The 22075-nt window shown below is 40.5% G+C and overlaps 1 long non-coding RNA gene across 1 annotated transcript in view; it reads right to left on the minus strand.

The window, feature by feature from the left end:
- The window catches only part of LOC112947943, a 63986-nt gene extending 53450 nt beyond the window's left edge, over positions 1-10536 (minus strand). The window contains exon 1 of the long non-coding RNA XR_003249509.1: positions 10455-10536. This is a non-coding gene — a long non-coding RNA (uncharacterized LOC112947943). The remainder of the gene's footprint in view (positions 1-10454) is intronic.
- Positions 10537-22075: the final 11539 nt, after the last annotated feature.

The following is a 22075-nucleotide window of genomic DNA, read 5'->3' on the forward strand; positions in this document are numbered from 1 at the left end:
ATCTTTGCCATCTCTCCCTCCTTCCTCTCCAACCCCAAATCTAAAACGAACAAGACACAGTACTTCACTTTCAGCTTTGTGGTTATCATTATGAACAAAGGGTTACAGCAGAACATCTATTGATTTTTTTAGAAGTTCATTAACCATGAGCAGCTGAAGCAACTTTGCTGGCTGCCTTTTGAGTTTTCTATTTGTTTCCTAGTTATGGAAAACTAACACAATCCAAGAAAAAAATCCAAAGAGACCTTGGTGAAACCTGCAAGTGATGCCACTGGTCTAGCCCACACTGTTCATCAGTTCTGCTGAGTACCTTCTTAACAGCAATTTGAGGTTTACAAGTAGCAGCACAGAGCTTAACAATCCTTTCTAAAAGGCAGAAGGTGAGTTCACAGCCATAAGAGTGAGTTTCTGCAGCCAAAAGCTCTGGTAAACAGAGTACTCTTTCCAGCAAACTGAGAGAGAGGCTTGAGAAAGACAAGACAGTCCTACAACTAAAGGAGAGATTGCAGAACTTTCACTGGCCTGCTGGGACATCCCTCTAGCTGAGGTCATGCCTAGTGCTGGTAGCAGTGGCCACCCCAGCTTTGCCCAGTGATAACATTCCTCATGCTGCTCAGGACCATTTTATCACTAAGTTCCAAAGCATAAGCCAAAATCCTTTTACTCACCAGATCCTGTTCAAAAGCATTTCTGCCCTCATATCCTTATTTAGGATATATTTTCAGCAGTCACCTAAGTCCAGGCAAATGCTGATGAGCAGCAGTGGCTTGGTGCAAATATTGTTTTCATGGACAAGGAGAGGGATAATAATCTGGATTAGTTCCTTCTCTAAGTATACAAAATAAACATAAATAAACATACATAAACAAATAAAGGTCACCACAGTTTTGATGTCTAATGAAGTCATGCCCTTTGCCCAGCTAGTAGCTCTGTCCCCACCCATGGCAAAGGGAACCTGTCCCCGACAAAGCCCAGCTATATAGTGCATTTTAGAAAGCTATGGAAAGCAGAGCACAAGCAAGCGTCAATGTGACTTGCTTGGGTTTTCTTGTTTTCCTCCCCCCTCCAGCAGAAAGACCCAGCTCCTCTTCCTGTCCCGGCACAAATTCAGCACAGTTGTTCAGTCGGCTCAAATGGCAGAAGATGTTCATGGGGCTTTGAGCCTGGGAAGCCATGTTTACAGGGCAAACCCAAGGGACCATCAGGACAGCTGTTCACATTTCAGCTTTCAGATTCAGGAAAGAGAGATTCAATAATCATCCCAAATTCTTAATTCCCACGGGAAATAAAACATCCCATCAGGTCTGTTTTTAAGAATGTGAATTAAAATAAATCAGCATATCCAGAACTTCAGCAACAGTTCTGTGGAAAATAATTTCTGATTAATTCTAGATTTTACATTAGTACAATATTTGAAAGAGATTCCCTTTCTATACATCTATATATAGGGAGACATTTGTGTGTCTACATTGGTGTGCATTTAGGTACATGTATATGTATTTCTCTAAATAATGAGTAAGTATTTGTGAAGAAAAGATGAGCAAAATCCAAGGCAAAAGCTAAATGCAAAGAATTTAATCCATCGGGATTAAGACACATCTAAATGTTAAGTGAAAGCCACAATTTGTATTTATACTATATTGAGATGTAGACTCTAACCACTCATGTGGACAGAGGGGCAGCGACGTTCCCGCCACTCGCACTCCTGCCAGGTGCACAACCTAACTTTGTCCACAGCAGCAAGAGCTGCGGGTCAGGATGCAGGTCCACTTGCTCGCATGCATTTTGGATCCCACCTTCCCCTACAGTAAAGCCCTAGTGCTCAGACAAGAGATGCTTAAAAACAGCTTTTTAACTAGTCAGGCTCTTACACCTCACAACTCAGAAGAGCCCTCTTCCTGTGAACGTGCAGCTTCAAGTCCCTCAGCTTTATGGAAAGAATCAGCAGCAAACACACGTTAAACTAGTGAAGAGACTGTCAGGGCATAAATCTGGAGTTACTCGTTATGCTTCTGTGAAGTTGCTGCAGTTGCAACAGCATAATTAAAATCACAATTTCTTTCTGCAGATTTCAGAAAAAGTAGCAACTTCCACTAGTCTCTATTTTTTTTGGAACAAGGCTATATTATCAACTTTTTCTATGCACAATACAGTATCCTTTCCATAGCCCCTTTTTTTTTTTTTTTTTTTTTTTTTTTTTGTGGAATACAGAAGCATTTAATTGAAAAGACTATGATCATTACGTCAAGATATCACAGTTTAAAAATTAAAAAAAAAAAAAATCAAGAGGGACAGGGAAAGAAAAGCTGCAAGATCGAGGGTGCAGGGGAGGAAGAATCCAAATTAGTGCCTTTCTCCCAATTCATTAGCATCATGGAACTGCAGCTCCAGCCCTGCCAGATGGGCATCACATGCTGCACAAACTGGCAAAGCTGCCACCCAAACACTCACCAGGATGCAGAAAACACTAAGACCGGCATTTCTTGTGCTCGTGTTAAATGTTTCCAAAAAATATTCTCCTTCTAGGAGCAACTGATTAGTCAAAATAAGCATTTATTTGTGGGTTGTATTTACTATGGAAAAGTACTATATAGAGATTAATATGTGAAGGAGAAATAAGCAGTTAGAGACATGCTCATATACCTACACATATTTGTATCTACATGTATGTTTTATTTTGAAGCATATCTTTATTCATGACTGTCCCCCCAACAAGTCTTTATATACCTCCTGATCTGGCCACAAGAGTTTTATCCCAGAACTGTAGGCTTTCACCCATGCCATCTAAAATAAAAAGGGCCACAAGCCAAATTCCACTCTCAGTTACAAGGATTCAACCTTTAACGTCAGATTTGCCCCAGCATACACCAATAATAGATTCTGGCTGCCCTTACGGACCCAGCTTTGGCAGGTGCATGGAACAGGATTGGAAAGTTGTATTTATTTACCTCAGGAAAGCAGAATTCACATCCAGTTAAGAAGAGATTTTAAAAGTTTTATGATCCAAAAAGCTAATCTCTAACAGAATTCCCCACAGAATAAAATCACCATAAAGAAGTCCTGCACAACTTAGTTTTGTGCTCTTAATCTGTATTTAGAAGGTGTCCAGGAAGAAACAAGCAAGGTACTGCAGAGCCCAGCTAAGGCGCAATTGCAGCAAAGGCTCTGGAGCAGGACCCCGAGCCAATGCTACTTGTTGCTTGTTGCCAGCCCACCCACGTGCAGAGGGCTGTTTCCCTGCAACTTCTAGGAACCCTGAATTACAGATACCATAGCAGGGAAAGGGAGGGAAAGTAAAAGTAAAATGTCCTTTGAGAGTTTTAATAAACCTTACAAAGAAACCATGCATCTCGGGAAAGATGCAAATCATTTCTCAGTTGAAAGGCTTGTTATTTATGCAACACATACAGTGATTTCAAAAGTGCTGTGGTAGTCATTAGGAAGACGATTTTTAAGCCAGCAACAAATGTCACATAGGATATATATCAATAAAATATATAAAATTGGAGTGAAGACAATTTCAATGCCAACAGACCATTAAGTTGCAAGCAACAGTCGAGGTCTGCATGATCACCAGAAGATGAGCTGCTTCTGCAAATTACTGCTTCAGCGAAGAAAATACTCATATTCAAAAAAGATGCTGCTTGCCACTGTACCCTAAAGGGTTTAGTATCAACCTATGCAGTGTCACTGCAGTGAGACAGAATTACAGCACCAACGGAAACATAACATTACTTCACCAAAACAGACATTTAATACTACTCGATAGCAAGGGCCCCCAGTGAAAACTGATACATGTTAGGGAGAATAAATAATGCGTATCCTGTATTTTAGGACACCAGTTGCAAAGCAGAGGAACATATCTGCAGGACAACAAGATGGAAAACGTGGCTAAGAGGCGTGCTCAGAATTCATAAGAGTGCTTCAGAGCTTTCCTCCGCGTTGCAATTGGCAAGCATGCCAGGCTCGCAAAACTTTAGTGTCTCAACTCATTTAAATAAAAAGCTAATTAGTAGTACTTGGATAGCAACCGTCACCCCTTAAGCAGTGATGGACTGAGATTCAATGTTTAAGTCAAGAGATTCATGAGGATTATGCAGACTCAATTCTATTGAGAAGGATGGTGTGAAGTTGTTTAAATGAGCTTCTGTAAGATACCTCCTTCGCACTGCAGATACGATCTGGAAGCAGGTTTGCTTGGCAGGGCTTTGCAGCAAGTGAAAGTTCTTTAGCTTGTCAGCATTAGGAAACCTTGGTGTGATAAGTCAGAGCTGTTTCAAAAAGTGATCACAATAGAGCTTTTGAATTTATTTCCATACAGTTAGGAAACGCCTGTAGCTTCAAGCCACATAACTTGCTAGACCTGGGCAAACCAGAGCACTTGACAGCAGAGCCAAGCGAAAAGGCTTAGCTAGGATCAACGAACCATTACAGCTGACTATACACATTTGAAAAAAAAAATACATAAAGTGATATGTATCCAAGGTCAGTGTGGGAGCCAGGAAGTTAGGCCAAAACATTCTTGCAGACTTCTGCCTTCCTTGGCTTGCCCTCGCTCGCGCACAGTGAGCCCGGCCAGCGCTCAGCGCAAGCTCCTGCCGGCTCCCCCACAGCTCTTGGGTCATATTGCACATTCACTTATATTTATACCAACAGGTGGGCAGCAATATTCCAAATTAAATCAAGTTAACACTTTATACTTCATGGCTTTCGTAATTATAATTAGTTTGCTGCAAAGCTACGGGGTGGGCTGCTAAGAATTACGGTTATTATTGTAATTATATCTCCTAAATAAAAGAACGATTCTCTTAGATTTTTTTTTTATGACATAATGCACTTGGCTTTTTTTTTTTTCCTTCTCACGTGGAGTTTTATCAGTGGAGAATGTCCCAAATTCATTTTAAAATTGTCCTTAGTGTGACAGGAGCCCGCCAGTTTAGCATTATTCCCTACTCCTAGGAATCCGTACAGGGATTTGTATCAGTAATACTATCAGTAATACTACGAAAAGCTTCCATCCCTTTGCAGATGGCTGGCAGCACAGCACCCATTGCCAGCAGGGCTCCCAACACACACACCAGAGCCAGAGAGGTGACACTCAACTCACCTAGATGCATAACAGACCTGCAGGCCACCTCTGTATGTCAGAAGAGTCCAAGGTCATAGTTTCTGCTATTGCACTCCATTATTAGAGGCAAATATTTAACTCCTTACCCCAATTACCAGGACAGATGAATTGAGACAAAAATGAAGCTCAAATAGGCTTTACACAAAAGATTCTGCAGCTAGACATAATACAAGAGTGACTCCTGCACGGCACTCAATTAATTTATACTGCCTGTTTTCAAGCAAGATCTCGACAGAAAACAGAACTACTAGTTACAGTCGAGGGCAGCTTTCTAGAGATGGGGATCTTATTCATGACACCATCTCAGGTTCACTGTGGCAAGTCACTTTATAAGAATATCTAAGGTATACATGCCTTACAGAAACTCCAAACTCTATCTGATAGCTGCTAACATTTACCCACCTAATTTTAAAATCTTCTAATGAGATACGACCATCTAAACATTGATAGAAAACCTCCATTCTGATGGATCAGATTTTATAATATTTTTAAATAACATATTGGTAGTAAATGTGTTCTCAAAATGACCTGAGGAGGGTAACATTCTTCCCACAGCCCTAAGGATGGATAGGGGTAAATGTCAGCAATGTACAGGACAATTAATCTTATCTGTCAGGGCAACTGCTTCATATAATTCTGCTCCAATACTGATTATGATATATCTTTACCACATTAATTTAAAGGAGTACAACCAGAATACTGCATTTAGATGTAGTTTGGCAGCAACTGCTTCTGGCTTTACTGTGGTAAATCCTCTTAGTTCATAGACTTAGAGGTTTGGGACCCATTTTTTGTTCCTGCAAATGCCTGAGTAAAACCTATACATTTACTGTGTCTGGCAAAGTGGGAAGGAGGCCTCTCTTGTGAACCTTCTAATAATGGTGGTGAGCTTTGGGAGAGTTGAGGAGCTAGGTTTCCGTTTGAAGTCTCTGAGGAAGATTTTCAAAGACAAACACCAACAAAGTGTCCTGCTTGTTCATATGCTCATATGTGTGAGACAGGACCTTTGAAAATCTCCTAGCCTTACCAGAGCAGAGACGGACACTTAGGAACTCCAGTGAAACTGCTTTCTCGCATGTGAAAGAACATCCTCCTGACGGAGTTTTGTTTTCACTACAGTTGTTCCACCTACAGCTCCATAAGAGCTAAGAGTGCTCATCTTCTTCATTAAAACTCAGGTACTCTTTAGTTGAGGGAGAGATGTTGCAAAACCTAGAAATATCCACCTCAGAAAGCATTTGAAACTCAGTTTTCACAGTCTATCCCCTCAGAAGCCATAAACTGCAGGATCCCTTATAAGCACTGTCATTGCTATTGGTTTGCAGGAAAGCAGGCAATGAAGATCCCAATCCCTGTGTTCTCTGGGTCATCCTTGGAGCTCATCACATTTCATTTGGCAGCACGACTCCTTTCTGTTGTATAATTTTTCAAAATACTGTGGCTAAAGCATAAGTGGAAGGTGAACCCTCTGGGGGTGCAGAGAACAAAACAGGGACTTGAGGGAGCCTGAAACGAGGCAAAAAGAGGCTAATGAGTTAACCTATGGAGCTACAGGAGCTCTGCAAAGATGAAAAGGAGTGGAGAAGAGAGCCAGAAACGACCATCGAGGAGACAGAAATAGAGCAGCATGGAAAATTCTGCACCAAATGCAAATCTATTACCCACTGGGTGGCCTGCATCCAAGTTCATGGAAAGCTGCAATCAATCAGCTTTTGACACTGCAGTTTAGTGTTACTCAGCTAAGTGGCAGATTCCTAAGCGAAACTGGCTTACTGAAAAAGTGACAAACTTAAACCTTGAAGGTACATTAATTAAGAACAAATCTGAACAGCATTTTTAGGGAAGGTCATGTTCAAAATTGTAGCTCCAGGCATCGCATCTGCAGAATTTAACTCTGAGAACCACATTGTCCCTTAATGAGCTTCCTTATAGGTACATACACAGGTGCCGACACCTTGAGGCCCCCATGCAGACCTGGAGTCATGTTCCCAACATGAGATGACTCCCACAGCTGAACATGAGTTCAGCTCCAAGACACTTGAGAATAACACCAAATTATTTTATTTTGCTAAAACACAAATCATTCATACCCGCAAAATACAAGATTACTTAGCACCACACAGTAAAACTGGTCTGATGGCCTCTGTAGTTTCCTGAAGAGATCAACGTGAGGCAATAGAGCTGTGGAAGGAGGCAGCAGAGGTATATGCAGGTATAATCTCCTGACACTGCGAGTGGGAGGTAATGCAAGCAGGAAGTTTAAACTGATGGAGAGAACTGCCAGATATACAAGGGAAACCAATTAAATGCTCGCAGTAACGCTACTGTGAAATGCCAGACTCGAGAAAGGAAACGGAAAAGGTTGTTAAGGAAATACCTGGCCATGTCATTTGGTAACTCACAACAGTGAAACCTGTTAAGTATATCCAGAAGTACATTAAGAGGACATCAAGATTTTTCCCCCTTCATTTCCAAGAATACTCTAACAATTCTAGCCTAAAGTAGCAAGCATGTGGTACAGTTCCTATTCCCACAAAAGTGTCCAAGCTACTTGAGAGTCAGAGCTATCAATGAAAATTATATTACTATAGCAATTCATTTTCCTCCCTGAGTACATACTGGTAAATTTAATGAAAATCTCGCCCAAGTTTTGGGGGTTTTCAGGGCTGTCTTGTCTGTTTTATAGAAACATCCTATTCTTCTAGGGACCTACCTTGATCTTGAAAAAACGAAAGAAAAAAAAAGGATTGAACAAGACTGAAAAGTCTGCATTAAAAGCATCCGACGTGATAGAGAGAAGCAAGGGCCCCTATGCAACAGAATCCTCCAGCAATCTCCCTGTGATAACCACATGAAATAAATCACGTGGTCACTAACTTTGTAGAGCACAGAAGGACCCTTAGCCTTTTCCTTCTGCTATTTGTAGCCACAGAAGAGAAGGCCTCTTTACTGAGTCTGTGCACTGGAAAATACTACTTTTCAACACAGGCAACAGTCTTTCTATATAGAAAAACACTGCAGTTCTTTTTATCTCATAGTTGTATCTTTCTTAATTTCAGTTCCAACCTATTGGACCTATATTGCTAACTACACACCATTTTCCGGTCACTGTGGAAGACAGTGAATCACTTCTAGCTCTCACTGATCAAACATCTTCAACAGAGATCACCTGCTTTTAGAGTTTTGGATAGGTTCTTTCCAGCTTGACAGGTTACTGGGTCTCCTAAGCCAGGAGACATGTTTTTTAACCTGATATCTTTCAGAAAACAATTCATTGCACATGTCATAAGTAATTTAAGACCATTTTAAGATCACTTGGAGAAAATTTCTGTGTTAAATGTGTCAGCATACATGGAAGAATAGCTACGTTTAATCTAACTCCATGAAGGTGGAAATCTATATGCATAATTTAAACTAATCTTTATTTTACATTTTGTAAGTACCTACCTAAGGTAAGAGGGCAAAAAATAAATACCAGATCACACACTTATTACAAGCAAACATGTACTTTACTACTTGGATACATAGCAGAGCAAATGCTTTAATGTTCTTGAAAAAATCTTTATCTTTTTAACTATGATATCGTGAAAATTTTGAACTAATGAGCTGATGTTCATCTAAACATGGATAACTAAAATGGACACTTAGATAAGAGAGGCATAAAATTTACAATGGGGCTTGAGGAGTTACTGAACATTACATTTTAGTGAAAGTCATTTCCCAAGTCCAGATCACTGGAATGGTTCCAAAGCTGATGAACAATAAGAGATTAGGATTTTAGGATCCTTCTAATGATAGACTTAAGGCCAGAAGTCCTGTGACAGGAATTGGTATTTTTATGTGAAACAGGCATGGTCTTTGTACCCGAAACTGCGCAGAGGAAGAACCACACCATTACAGAGCTGCTTTTCTCTTTAGTGTCCAGGTAGCACCTGCTCTGTGCCAATTACAGAGCACTGGTGGTACTGAGGTGCCGCATGCCCAAGGAGTGACTGAAGTCACTTTGCCAATTCGTTTTTATCTACCAGATGGTCATCAACAAGTAATGCAACTCTTAAAGCAGTTGCATTATAGCTGATGAAAGAGTTGATAACCTGTTTCCAAGATTTTTCTTTCTCTTATAGGATCGTCAATACCATTGCTAAAGGATAGATTTGTAAAATACAAAATACTAGCTGTAGTTCAGTGTCTCCCTTATTCAGGAGAAGGTTTACTCCTGAGGTCAGTTTTTAGCGTGCTAATTATCCTTCCCTGAACAGAGTAGATCTTCTGCATATGTGACAGAAAAAATAAAAAGCAAGCATGAAATAAGAGAAGCATTACTAGTGCACAGATTGTTTTCAAATTCCTAGTTTAGTTTAACACGTTAAATTAGAAAGTGTTCTGAATATCATTTGTGAAGCTATCCAGACAAATTCTGAAATTAATTTATAGGAGGAAAAGCCTCTCAGTGATATGTGGGTATAAAATTTTCCATGTGTGCTTACACATTCATACACACATACTTAAATGCAATCAAGCATTAGAAACAATTGAGAACATTCTTTAGGAAAGCAGGTGGTTGTATTTCACAGTGAAATTCTCCAAGCTCCATACATCAGAGCAGCACTACGGAACATTAGAGCTGACCATCTCCATCCTTTCAGCAACATTTTCCACAGACGTCTGCTAAGCCTTTCACTCTTTTACTAATGGGATATTGATGAATGAGTATATTATTCCTTGGAATAAATGCTAGACATTAAAGCTTTAAATGAGATATAATAAGCAACAGAGAAAGAACCTTCTGTAGTTGTTAAAAAAGAAAGAAAATAAAAAGCCTGTAACAACAATGTTGTTTAGAAACCTTTATCCAGAAGAATAAAATCCACAGAACTTCCTCAGAGCCTCCTGAATCTTTTAACATAGTTAGCAGGAAGTGAGTAGTGAAATTACAGGACCCACTTAAAACAACCACGGTTTAAGACCAAGAGGTGTATTTTCTCACTTGAACTCTGACTTAATAATACCTAAGTGGGCACCATGCAGTGCTAAAGTTGTGCGGGCCAAAGGCGGGCCAAAGAATGAGGAACTGCTACATGACCAGCAATTCACTGTGTGCAGTAGAGGCCACTAGCCCAGCTCTCCTTCTCTGAGACATTGCCCCTCAGGTCCTGTACAGTAAAACCCTCTCTGCAACGTCCAGATGGCTGCAGACAGGCCAGGGGAAAAAAAGCTCTGCCTGGCCTGCAAATTGACCAGCAGTCATAGGTTAGTTTGGTGCAGAACACATGCTGAAATAACCTCCCAGATTTATTAACTTAGGCATTGTGCTGCACTAACATACCTCTGGGCTTGTAACGCAATCAAATCCAGCTTGCACCTGCTTCCAAATGGCCGTGTAAATTACATTGTTTTAAGCAAGAGTTCCACTGTAAGAAAAAAAAATAAAAGCAGAATTAAGGTCTAAAGACAAGGTTTTAAATGCCATTTTAATGTCTAATTCCCTTCAGAGTTATAAACCCATCACTCTCAGAAATCTCGGTTCAAATTAGACACCTCTAATACATTGTGAGAAAGGTTTTCTTCATTAAAAAAAAAAAAATTCTCACCTCCGTTTCTGGTATGGCCAGACACTAGAAAGGAAACCTGTAAGTTGCTGCTGAGTTTCCAATAGAAATTCATTTCTAGACAAGCCACCCACTACTCAATTCAGAACCAAGCTTGGGCACAAAAACAGGTGGGAGTCACACAGTGAATCTGCAGGAGCTTACTGATACAATCCAGTCCTTTTCCATCAAGTAAAACATGATTACAAACCTTGAAATACAGCAGAAAAAGCTCTAGGATTCAGCCTGTGTTATGACTGTTGAATGCTTTAACAAATGGGTTGATATTACATTGCCTTATTACATCCCTTCCCACTAGTCTTTAAAAGGTGTTACTTCCAAAAATGAAACCTCACTGGCAGTTGAACAATACATTTGATGCTGAAACTTGGACGTAGGATTTTTAGCTTGTGTTTAACTTGGCAGTCATGTTAACTCTGAGTTTTCTGTTTGCCCAAGAATTTTTACCTCTAGAAAGTGACAAGACTGCCCTTCGATTTGGGACATCCAGATTAAGAGTTTTGGTGAAAACCTATTTTGACTGTGGGCACAGCCTGTTAAGATGCAGAACACAACACTGGTGCTTCCTCGTGTGCAGGAGCAGATCTGGGTCAGGCCTCACATTTGCACTGCTCATCCCAGGCAGATTAGCACAACTTAAATAGCAAGAACTCAAATCTGAGATACATTCCAGTCACTACAGACCTAAGCATGTTTCACATGTGGATCAGATGATTTTTATTCAGTGAAAGATGCTGTTAATGCTGTTACATTCCAATAACTTCTCCAGTAAAAGCATAGAGACTTATCAGTAAACTGCTATCTGAAAACCCTTTTTAAAGCAAAAACACCTAGTCCAGTGTGCTTTAAATCACTATTTTATTGTAGAACACAGTACCGGCTCCATATGGGGGATGTACAAGGAGCTACAGCTCAGACACCTCCTACTGATCTACAGAAGTGCTTCCGATGCTCAGGGCTTTGCCTGGAACTCTGGGTTCTCTCTCCTACTGGCTTCTTGGAGGAGGACGTGGTCCCTTGTGTCTACCTGAGACAGTCCTGCCTGCCAGCTGGCACCGGAGGCTCCGAGCACAGGTAGAGGGACAGGGAGCCTTGCCCAGTCTCCACCTTCCTTAAGAACATGCACCCATGGATGTACCCAGAAAATGTCTAAGCTGTTGTGCGTTAACTTGCCACCTCAATAACAATACAAGGAAAAAACTATCTCCTGTCTCAGACAAAATATTTGGTCATTTCCATGCTGCTCTATCACCAGAAAAGTATTCTTACAGTTAGGAATGATTCTGAAAGTTTTCATAGAAATAATTAAAGGGGAATTAAGAGACAATAAATGTATATATTTTTTTCTATCCCCCCAGAGTCAATCTGGCATTTAATTCTCATTGAACAAAGAAGTAACAAAACTTACGGAACTGCTGATTTATATCAGCTGAGGATCCTTCCCAATCAAGTCAGCCTCGCAGTCACAGCTGGTAGACTGCTAAGTCATCAAAAGCCAGTTTTACCACCCACCATCATTCCTCCCCTGGGGCTCGCTGAAACACTGGCTACTTGCCTGCCCAGGGCAGGGTGGATTTACTCTGTAAACCCACATCAGTGTCTATGATACCACATAAACTAGGGCTAAGAGCATCTCATGAAACTAAATGTTTGTGCAAAGCGCTGAAGTTTTAGATAGTTTTCATGTAATAATAGTAATTAGTAGAGCAAATCATGTGCATTAAGATTCAACTGCTTTGAGAAACTGTTGCATTAGAATTGAAGACATTTACTGCTCTCTCCTGCCAGTCTGTCACAAAAAAAAAGGCAAGGAAAGTGTTGCTCACAAATTTCTGAAGACATATATGACAGGCATCTCATTTCAATGAGATGAAGAACTGAAAAACAGGTGTGTTTGTTGAGGGTTTGGCTAAGTAGAATATACTTGAGATATTTCTTAGGGGGCTTCAATATGTTTTCTGTTTTGCAATTCAATATATTCTATGCATTTATCTATAAGCCTGGAACAAACAGTATGCATCAGATAAACAAGTATCTGTTAGATGTACCAGTGCAATGCTGCTCCACATTAGCTCAATCAAAACCTATCTACAAGCAAGATAATGGGCTATCTCATGTATGGTAGATCTAAGTGTATTACCTTTTTGTTATTCTACCTTTCTTTAATGATTTAACAGGAGTAAAAAGAAAAGCAAAGGTTAAAAAAGGGGGGGGGGGGGTGGAATGAAAAAAAAAGTTTTCCATAAAACAGTTTGTTTTATTTATCCACTTTTGATTTAAGAAGTGATTTACCTCTGATACAAGGTAGAAAGCAGCTTATCTTTTAATACAGGGTACAGAATAGGTGCTATGTAAACACTTCCAAAAGGAACTCCTCCAAAGCCATAGCTTTAGCCATTCATTTTTCTTCTCTGGTGCCTATATGCTGACAGATGGAATGACATGTTTTGGGTCAGGGGGCTTTTCCATCAAGTAGAACAAATCAATTTACATTCTCATCAAGATCTAGCAGCTTCTGTTTGAGTTTCTCTTATAATATAGGTAAAGCATCCCACTTTGGAGAATACAAACTTACCCTGCTTAAAGCAAACACTCAAACTTCTTGTATCTTTCTCTACAAGGCTCTAGGCTAGCCTGTCCTAACCAGAAAACTCTTTGATTTACTTAATCAGAGGTGCAGTTGTTTGATGTTGCATAAATTTCCACCTAGCTATTTCAGCGAGTTCAAGTGCAACTCATCCCCAGCAGATGCCAGATTCACCCCGCAGTTATGCTTGCATAGCACCACTGGGACTGCTTGGGCATGAGGAGAGCTCTGCTCCAAGCACGGAAATTATTCACACTCTAATATAAAGTATATATAAAACTGCATAGCAAATACAATATGCTAAGCAAAGAGCAAGCAACAAGTTTATGCCTTAAGGAAAAAAAATATACATAGAAAACTGTACAAGAAGTTATGAAGCAAAATGGAACAAATAAAATTTTCATATTCATTCTAGAAAAATGAATTAGGTAGAGCTCAAACAAGTTGATGAATCTAGACAGTATAAAGCAAGCAAAAGCGTTCTTTTTGGAAAAAAAGAAGTTAGGCATAGAATAGCAGCTGTTTCAGGGATTCTTCAGATACATGACACGATTTCATTATTATTTGAGGGGAGAAGGCCAAGAAGGCCATCCAAGCACATAGGGTCATGTGAGAGTATGCAGGCACAAAGAAGAAAGAAGAAATGAAATTATTTACTTAATCAATTGAGTCATATCCACAGAAGCTGGTTCGAGATATAAACTACTAAAGACTTGCAACATATTTTCCACACACATTCAACACACTTTTTGTAATATCAAAAGCATGGTAATCCACAACAGCACTGATTAACTGGAGAAGAATGAATAAGGAGTAAGGAAGCTTGCTGTAAGGAAATGAGAAGGAAAATGTAAGGTGGTAAATGGCCACCAAGAGGCTGCAGGTGTCATGAAGTAGTAATTCATCCTGGGTTTCTAATATGGTGTTTAAACATGTTGTTCTTACAGAGGAACTTGCAGACATTCCTAAACCAGTAATGAAGACTATGTCTCCTGATGACTTTATTAAACAGCCCAGGATTCAGAATAAACACATACCATAAAAGTATTTAAGCAAAAAGAAAAACAGGAAATTATGCCCAAACAAAAAACACAGAACACAGCATACATTCCTGCAAGCTACATTAGGGTCACAGAAAGTTTGAGGAACTAAAAGCATAAAAGCTCACAAAAAAAAAAAAAAACTTTATTAGAAGAACCCCACCAAATATTTTGTAAGACCATCATATGATTAGGATGAAAGAAGCATTTAAGAATGATTAGGCTGAAGCAGAATTAAAAGGTGTATTTGTTAAGTGTATTCTTTTCATCAGCATTCACTACAGAGGCACTTGGCAGGTTTTCATATCAGAAATAAAGATTAAAGCCTCTCCTGATGCCATTTCAAGCCCTATATTATCTGATTAAAACCACGAAGTCAGAAATACTTTCGTATCTATTGAAAGCACAACCGCAACCTGAGGAAGCGTATCTGAACATCACATAAATTATCACATATATTGAAAGCAGCATGGTAAAAACATGGAGTTCAGTGCAAGCTGTGAAAGCCACCAGATACTAAATCAAGCCTATTTTCATCTTTCTTTTGTCACAAAAACACTGTTAGAGCTACCTACATTGACTTCTCAACTTTTTAAGAAAAAAAAGTTAAAAGTTGGAATCTTAAGGCTTGATCCTTTCACACTACAAACAGTGTGAAATTTTGCTTTTAGATCAAGGAAAGCAGACCCATCTCCCAGAACCCAAGAGTGCTCCTCCAGAGAAGCCTGAGTTTGAGGGATAACAAGCACAAGGTTTTTTGCCTTGCAGATGAAATGGTCAGTCAGCATTAGAGGAAGGAGATAAGCACAGTGGCCTGAGAAATGAAATGGTCTCCAAGTCAGCACTGGCCAGCTTAGCAGAGCAATGCATGGGCACCACACGGCAGCAGCCCCTGCCCCACCAGCCCTTCTCCCTGGCCCCACAGCCCCTGCATGCCCAGGAGCCCAGGTCCTCACAGAGCAGAGCACCCACCTGCACTCAGCTTCCCTGGGGGTTATGGAGCACACTCAGCTAATAATTAAGCAGCATGAAAATAAAAGTTTTCTAATAATTCATGTAAGGCACAGAAACTGGAAGATACAACCATAGAAGGGGAAAAAGTGGGGGGAGGGGGGCCTCAAAACACAAAAAGGAGAAAAATACAACATACCTTAAGTCAACCAGTTATGATTTGTGTTGCCTGAGTACTAGCACTAGACCCCCACGCCACAAAGCCAGAGTCTGATGGTCACTGAACAGCCTAACTGCTCCCCATGAATCACAATTACAGAAACACCTGTGATAAATTACCGACACTCACAGTGCTCAATAACCCTTAACTCCTTTCAATTTCTTAAATGCATAGTGGGGGTGGTTAACAGATACACACTGGCTTGCAAGAAAACCTGCCTGGGGACAGGTGCTCAAACTTTCTTTACTTTCCCTGAAGGAGAAACCTCCATTTTTCCTAATATTGTTAATGTTGTAATTTAAAGCACAGCCTCTCAAGCCTGCAACGTGCTCATCTCAACATCACCACCTAAATTTCAGATGTTACATTGATTTTACAGGGTTGCTGGAGCAATGTTAATTCTGCACAGGCCAGTAATGGACTCAGGTTGGTTGTAGTCTGTGGTCAGTCTAGGACATTTAGGAATGTCTGCAAGCTCTGGAGAGTTTATAGAGAAGCAATAGCAATTCAGTTAGAAGTGCAAGCACATATCCTTATTGCTTCTAATACAGCATCAGTATGAAGAGAGAGATAGTCTGTGTACTTATTCTAAATTCATCTTCAGGAACCTCTCTCTTCTACAAAACCTTAGAAGTGAGCAGTAGCAGTGCCACAACAAGGAAGAGAGAGTCAAGTAAGACTGAAAGTGGCAAACTACCTGTACATTTGTAGATGTGCCTACTCTCTTCATTTCAGCCAGGACAGTGATTTTACATGACCTTCCAGCTGCTGGAGCCATAATTCTGAGCAGAAACATGTATTTTTTTTTTTCCTTCTCTCTACACTCCTAATCCAAGTTTCAAAAGGATGCAAATCTAGAGGCAAAAACCTGACCAGCAGTGGGCCTTACTCTCTGAACCAGGTGCAACCGCTTGACTTGTTGATTACCACTGCACTAAATGGTGGGTGACCAACTCAACTCAAAGTATAAACAAAGTTCATGAACCCTGGCAAACTTTTCATCAAACCTGGCTTTTCTCTTTCACATGCAGCTAAAAGTCAGTGTCAACGACACACACATTTCACACTTCAGTGCCCTCATGTTTAGGTGAGAAAATGCAGAAAGGAATGATCACAGATTGTTATATCGCATTTTTTCATCTGCAAACCTGTTATACAGATCTGTTGCGCAGTTAGTTAATTGGATACAAGTTAACTAATAAAAGGTTGTCTTATGGGAATTTTCTAGATGAATGATTATCCCAACCGAAGTGACAGCAAAAGTAAACATTATCAAGTTAAAATGAAATGAAACAGAAACTAGGGTTGCTGTAAGTGCAAGGCAGTAAAGAAAGGACAATTTTTACGGGTATGTCTATTTTTTATATATTTGCTGATAACTGGGGCTATAGTAAAAAGTCTGGAATGGCTTCTCAGTGAAGTTGAGATAGCTCCAGGGCTCTGCCAGGCTCCTCACCTCTCTGAAGATGCCTATTCCTCCACCCTTTCCATTCCTTTTAGCTTCTTCAGGCTCCTTTTACCAACTGGCTGCAACTGTGTCTTTCATGGCAGCAACAGCATCATAGTTGTCTCACTTTGTGCTCACTCAAGAGGACTCAGAGCTGAACCTGTGCTAAAACAAACATCCCATGCCTGCTTGTGTTTTAGTGGTGGTGTTAGTTTAAGGCACTGAAAATCCAGGCACTAATAGTTTACAAACATCCTTGATTCAGTACCATAATTCACATTAAGAACATCATATATTCAAAAGACAGCATAGCTCTTGACACAGACAGTCTTTTCTGAGCCCAATAAAATAAAATGTGGAATTGGCTCCTAGCAGATGACTTGTTAGATGAATGAAAGCAAAGGAGAAAGACTCCTGGTTGCTTTGATCTCCAAATACTTCATTAAGCTGCCACCTTTTTGGTTCTGGAGTTGCACAGTCTCCTGAGAACTAACTCAGGAGTAATTCATGGAGTTCAAAAAAAATTGCCTCTTCCTCCACACATCTAGCATGCCACAGAGGTGAATGATTCTTTCAGCCCCTGTCTACCTACATGTTTATCTTCCTTTTCTGTCTGATGATCCTTCCTGTTGCAAAGTTCATTGAAGCTTCTACTAGGTCCGGGAGTCAGAAGTCAGAATGGGAGCAGGGGGAACTCTGTCCATGGTTTCTTTTTAAGTGATCTCAGCAGGCAGTTTGCTCTCAGAGTCCTCTTCCTGCTTCCTACAACTCAAAAATGAGAAGCCATTTTATAGACCCAAATGAGTTTTTATTTCATTGTCTGTAAAATAAAGTTTTCCTTCTTGTTAACTGCATTAGGATCAAAATTGAGAATTGCTATATAACAAGTTACATTACATGCTGCGATGTATCACATAAGCCATACAATATTACAACAAGCTACTTTTGCTAAACAGTAAATATTTATGTTGCTAGCAGGATCCTCTATTGCTACAACAAGAATTGCCATCCTGTATTAGTATGAAGGTCTATCAGACATAGCATTGACTGACACCAGGATCAGACTTTTAAGGAAGAAGTCCCTACAGGGGCAATTACAGACTAATTTATCCATCAGGGAAATTCCTTTTTAAACTCCATCAATTAGCCCCTGAGGCATAGGGAATTATATATCTTATGTTTTTAATCCTTCCTAACATAACTCTAGATTATCACATTATGCTTGTAAATGTTTAACCCTTTTCAAAGCTTACTAAGCTCATTTTACTTCAACAATTTTAAATTATGCAAATCTATCGCCAAATATATGCAGATAAACACAAGAGAAATAAATGTTAACTAGCAAACTATTAATGGGAACTGCATATAAAATCCATCAATGTGTCATGGACAACTCAGAAAGTTAATCACTGAAAAAACTATTATGGGACATTCAACCTAATAATGTATTCCAATAAACTTCCATGGAGCAGATAAAGCCGTGCCCAGAATGGCCAAGTCAAGTATCAAACTCCATAAATGTCACAAATGGCATCTCTAGTATGTTTTCAAAAAATATCACTGAGTTTCTTTTTGTGAATATTTTTCCTCTGTTAAAGTATCCAGTATGTGAAGTTTCCTGACACAAAATTGCAGATGGATTTCTGCTCTCTTTCAGACCAGTAATTTAGCAATTTCATGGAGAGCAACACAGGAGACAGCCATGAAATTCAGCAAGAGACCCCAGATTCTCATGGAAAGCAAAGAAAATGTCTCCAGTGTCCCCTCTCAGCAGCCCCTGGACAGGACGGCTCCACATGGCTGGAGTTTCCTGCTGCTGTCAAGCCGCTGGGAACAGCAGGCAGGCCGGCAGGCAGGGCAAGGAACTGAGCACGTCAACAAGCCCCTGCGCAGCCAGCCTGAGGAGCTGAACAAGAGCGGCTTGTAAAGAGAGCAGAGGTCCTGCCTGTTCTCTGAATACAACAGAACACAGGTCATCTAACAGGATTTAGCAAAGAAAACTGCTTGTGTATAAGACTTAACCCCCAAACAAACTCCGTTCTGGAGAACTGTTATGTTCAGACATGGGGAAAAACCTGAAATATCCATATAATTATTTCATCATATATACTTACTAGAGAAAATATTACCTTTTTCTTTTCCTACTAGCCCTTTGAGATAACTCATCAACTTTCTAATGATAAAAAAGGAAGGTGAGTCACATCAGACTTCAAGCAGTCTTTCCTCTGTTAGGGGAAAGGCGAGGGCAAGTTTTTCAGGCAACAGCACAAGTGCTCTTCAAGAAAGTTCAGCTCCCCCTCAAGAAAGTTCAGGTCCCCCCCTAGACCTCTACAATAGCAAGACTGATCAAGAGTTTCCTCTTACTTCTAGCTGGGGAACTTTATGGATGCCCTAGACCTCTACAATAGCAAGGCTGATCAAGAGTTTCCTCTTACTTCTAGCTGGGGAACTTTATGGATGCCCTGTTATCTTTCCTTGGGGCCATTCCTGTCTTCCAAACTCCAGCAGCTCCATCCAAGGTTATTCCTTGCTCTCCTGCGCACTTGAGTAACAAAGAAAAGAGCAACTCTTCCCATTCAAACCTGGTTGACTCAAACCTGAGTCAATCTGTGTCAACATCTGACAGGCAGGCCAGAAGCTGCCGGCTATGAACAAGAGCCACTTACCCTATTCTGCATCTTCTTGCTGCTAGTCACTAGTTTATTCCTAGCTCGCACTACGGAGACTAACAGTCTTGTCCACAGTTCTCAAATGCCAGAGTTAACATAAAAGCTCCTATAGGACACTCACCTCTAATACAATAGCATTCCCTGTCCCCCTGCCTTCCCCCCAAAAAAGCATGTGAATAATGGATGTCATGACCCACAAGATTCAAAAATATTTCACATTAGTCCAGGACTGAGTTTATCCTGAATTTTATGCAAGATCATAACATTTGTTTCAAGTCAAAAAAAAAAAAAAAAAAAAAAAAAAAAAAAAAAAAAAAAAACCACACACAACAATTTTCTTTATTTTTTTCTTTTTTTAGGGGGCAGATTTTTTTTTAATAAAAAATTAAAATTTCACTAAACAACAATCTCTCAGTGGCTGGAATGATCACAAGATCCCATTCCCATGCCAAGACAAGCATAAAAGCAATCTGAACCCAGGACTCCTATCATGGCCCTGAAGAACGTTACTCTAGGAGTCTAATAGCTGTACAGAGGGGAAGGATGTATCAGGACTACCTCACATCACCCTCACTGCTCTGCGATAGGCACTCCAGTCCCAACAGGCATTTTGTCAGCTGAAACCATTTGCTGGACTGGAAGGAATCTGAGGATAATTGCAGGTGAACTAACACTGAAGTTTTTTTTGCTTAATAATGTATTCATTGGAAAAAGACAGACAATCTCCCAGCACAAAACTACTGCCCTAATTCTACAAAACTAATGGATGCAGCCTCAGTAGTTGTATTAGAAGCATAAAACATAAACAATTTACAGTGTCTTAAAGTGCCCAGAATAGAATAGGCCATGCAGATCGTACTAGTGGGAGGGCACAGGGGAGGTGTGCAAGTAGCCTCCTCACACAACAGCAGCCTCTGCCTCTGTATTAGGTCCAAAGAGCCTTTTTGCACCTGCTCCCCTGCGCCTGGAGAGCTATATGCTGCAAAGGAAGAAAGAAAAGGGGCGGGGGCAAATAAATAAATCAAGGCTTTGCTACCACACTGTCACCCCCAGAGAGAAATGCCAAGTGCTGGGGCATACACAACACATATGCCAACGTAAGCAAGATTATGGCTACTTTAAATGCCGCAGGCAACTCCATATACAGCTGATGTTCTGTTGTTTATAAACAGAATGTTATTGAAGCCAGAAAATATTTATAACACAGCATACTTCAGTTTCTGACTACATTCTACCTCTTTAAAACAGCTTCTGCCAGCCATGGCAAAATTAAAAAGAAGGCATCCGCTGGCATTCTGGTACTCATTCTCTCTGCAGCAGTCAGAATATTATTTAGGAATGTCACTGTTGGCAAAGTTTCAAAACCATTCACTGCCAGATTAAAAGAAAAAAAATCTCTTGTATAATTAAACAGCTCCCTTCCAAGCCTGCAGTGTGAGGCACAGAGGGGAAGCAGTGCAGTCACATATTCCAGGCCCCTGAACAAGCAGTTGCTGGCAGGCACATTTCGCACAACCTGTTTTTGAAAGACAGAATGAACCCCAAACATTACTCCTTTCCTTAGCTATCGTTGACAGCAAATAGTTTATGTTTTGCTGCTCAAAAGCTCAGATAAAAACACTTTTCCCCATAGGATACCATCTCAAACCTAGACGCCCACCCACCAAGCACATCCTTACCTTTCAAATAACTGACAGAATTTTCCATTTCCCAGCAGAGAAATCTTTTTTTTTCCCCCAAGTCTTAACAGCTTTCCTCACAGCAACCCCACACTCCCTCAGTGGTTCAGCACACTTCCCAATTACCTGCCTGCTTAGGTAGAAGACCCACATCCACCATGACTCAATTTTTATCACCTCTGAAGGTCTTTATAGGGTGCCTCACTGAACTGAGCGATCCTGTCACCCTACAAAACTAACAGCAAGTTTTCTTCGGTGAAACAGGCTTTACGTGGCCCAAAATTCTCTACAGACAACACTTCTGTCCAGGCTTTACAGAAAACCACCTCTGCGGTGGAAAATGGGCACACTGGGGCACATCTTGCCCATATGGACACTCACTTCCAGTCACCTACATGCAGCTCCACAGCCAAATACAGAACAGGCAGGAGGGGCTTCCAAAGCCTACTGTGACATTTCCCAAATTGAATATGATTTATGGGACAGCCTAGTAAGTATTGAAGGGTCTGACCGATGAACTAGGAACACTGCAGTTGAGAAATGTCCAAATCCTCCATGCACCTCCATAGAGTCAAGCACCTGAACCAAAGGATTCTTAATTCAGAGCCATGACAGTGGGAGCTGGGTAGGAGGAGGTGGTTTCCACCAGCTGGAGCATGGTCACCAGAAAGGCAGCAAAATTGTGTGCAAGAGATTCCTGTAAGTATCACTTCCAAAATTCAGTACTTCCAGGAATTAAATCACA

The sequence above is a fragment of the Nothoprocta perdicaria genome, unplaced genomic scaffold (genome assembly GCF_003342845.1).
Source record: "Nothoprocta perdicaria isolate Ctin4 unplaced genomic scaffold, notPer1 scaffold_25, whole genome shotgun sequence".
NCBI lineage: Eukaryota > Metazoa > Chordata > Aves > Tinamiformes > Tinamidae > Nothoprocta > Nothoprocta perdicaria.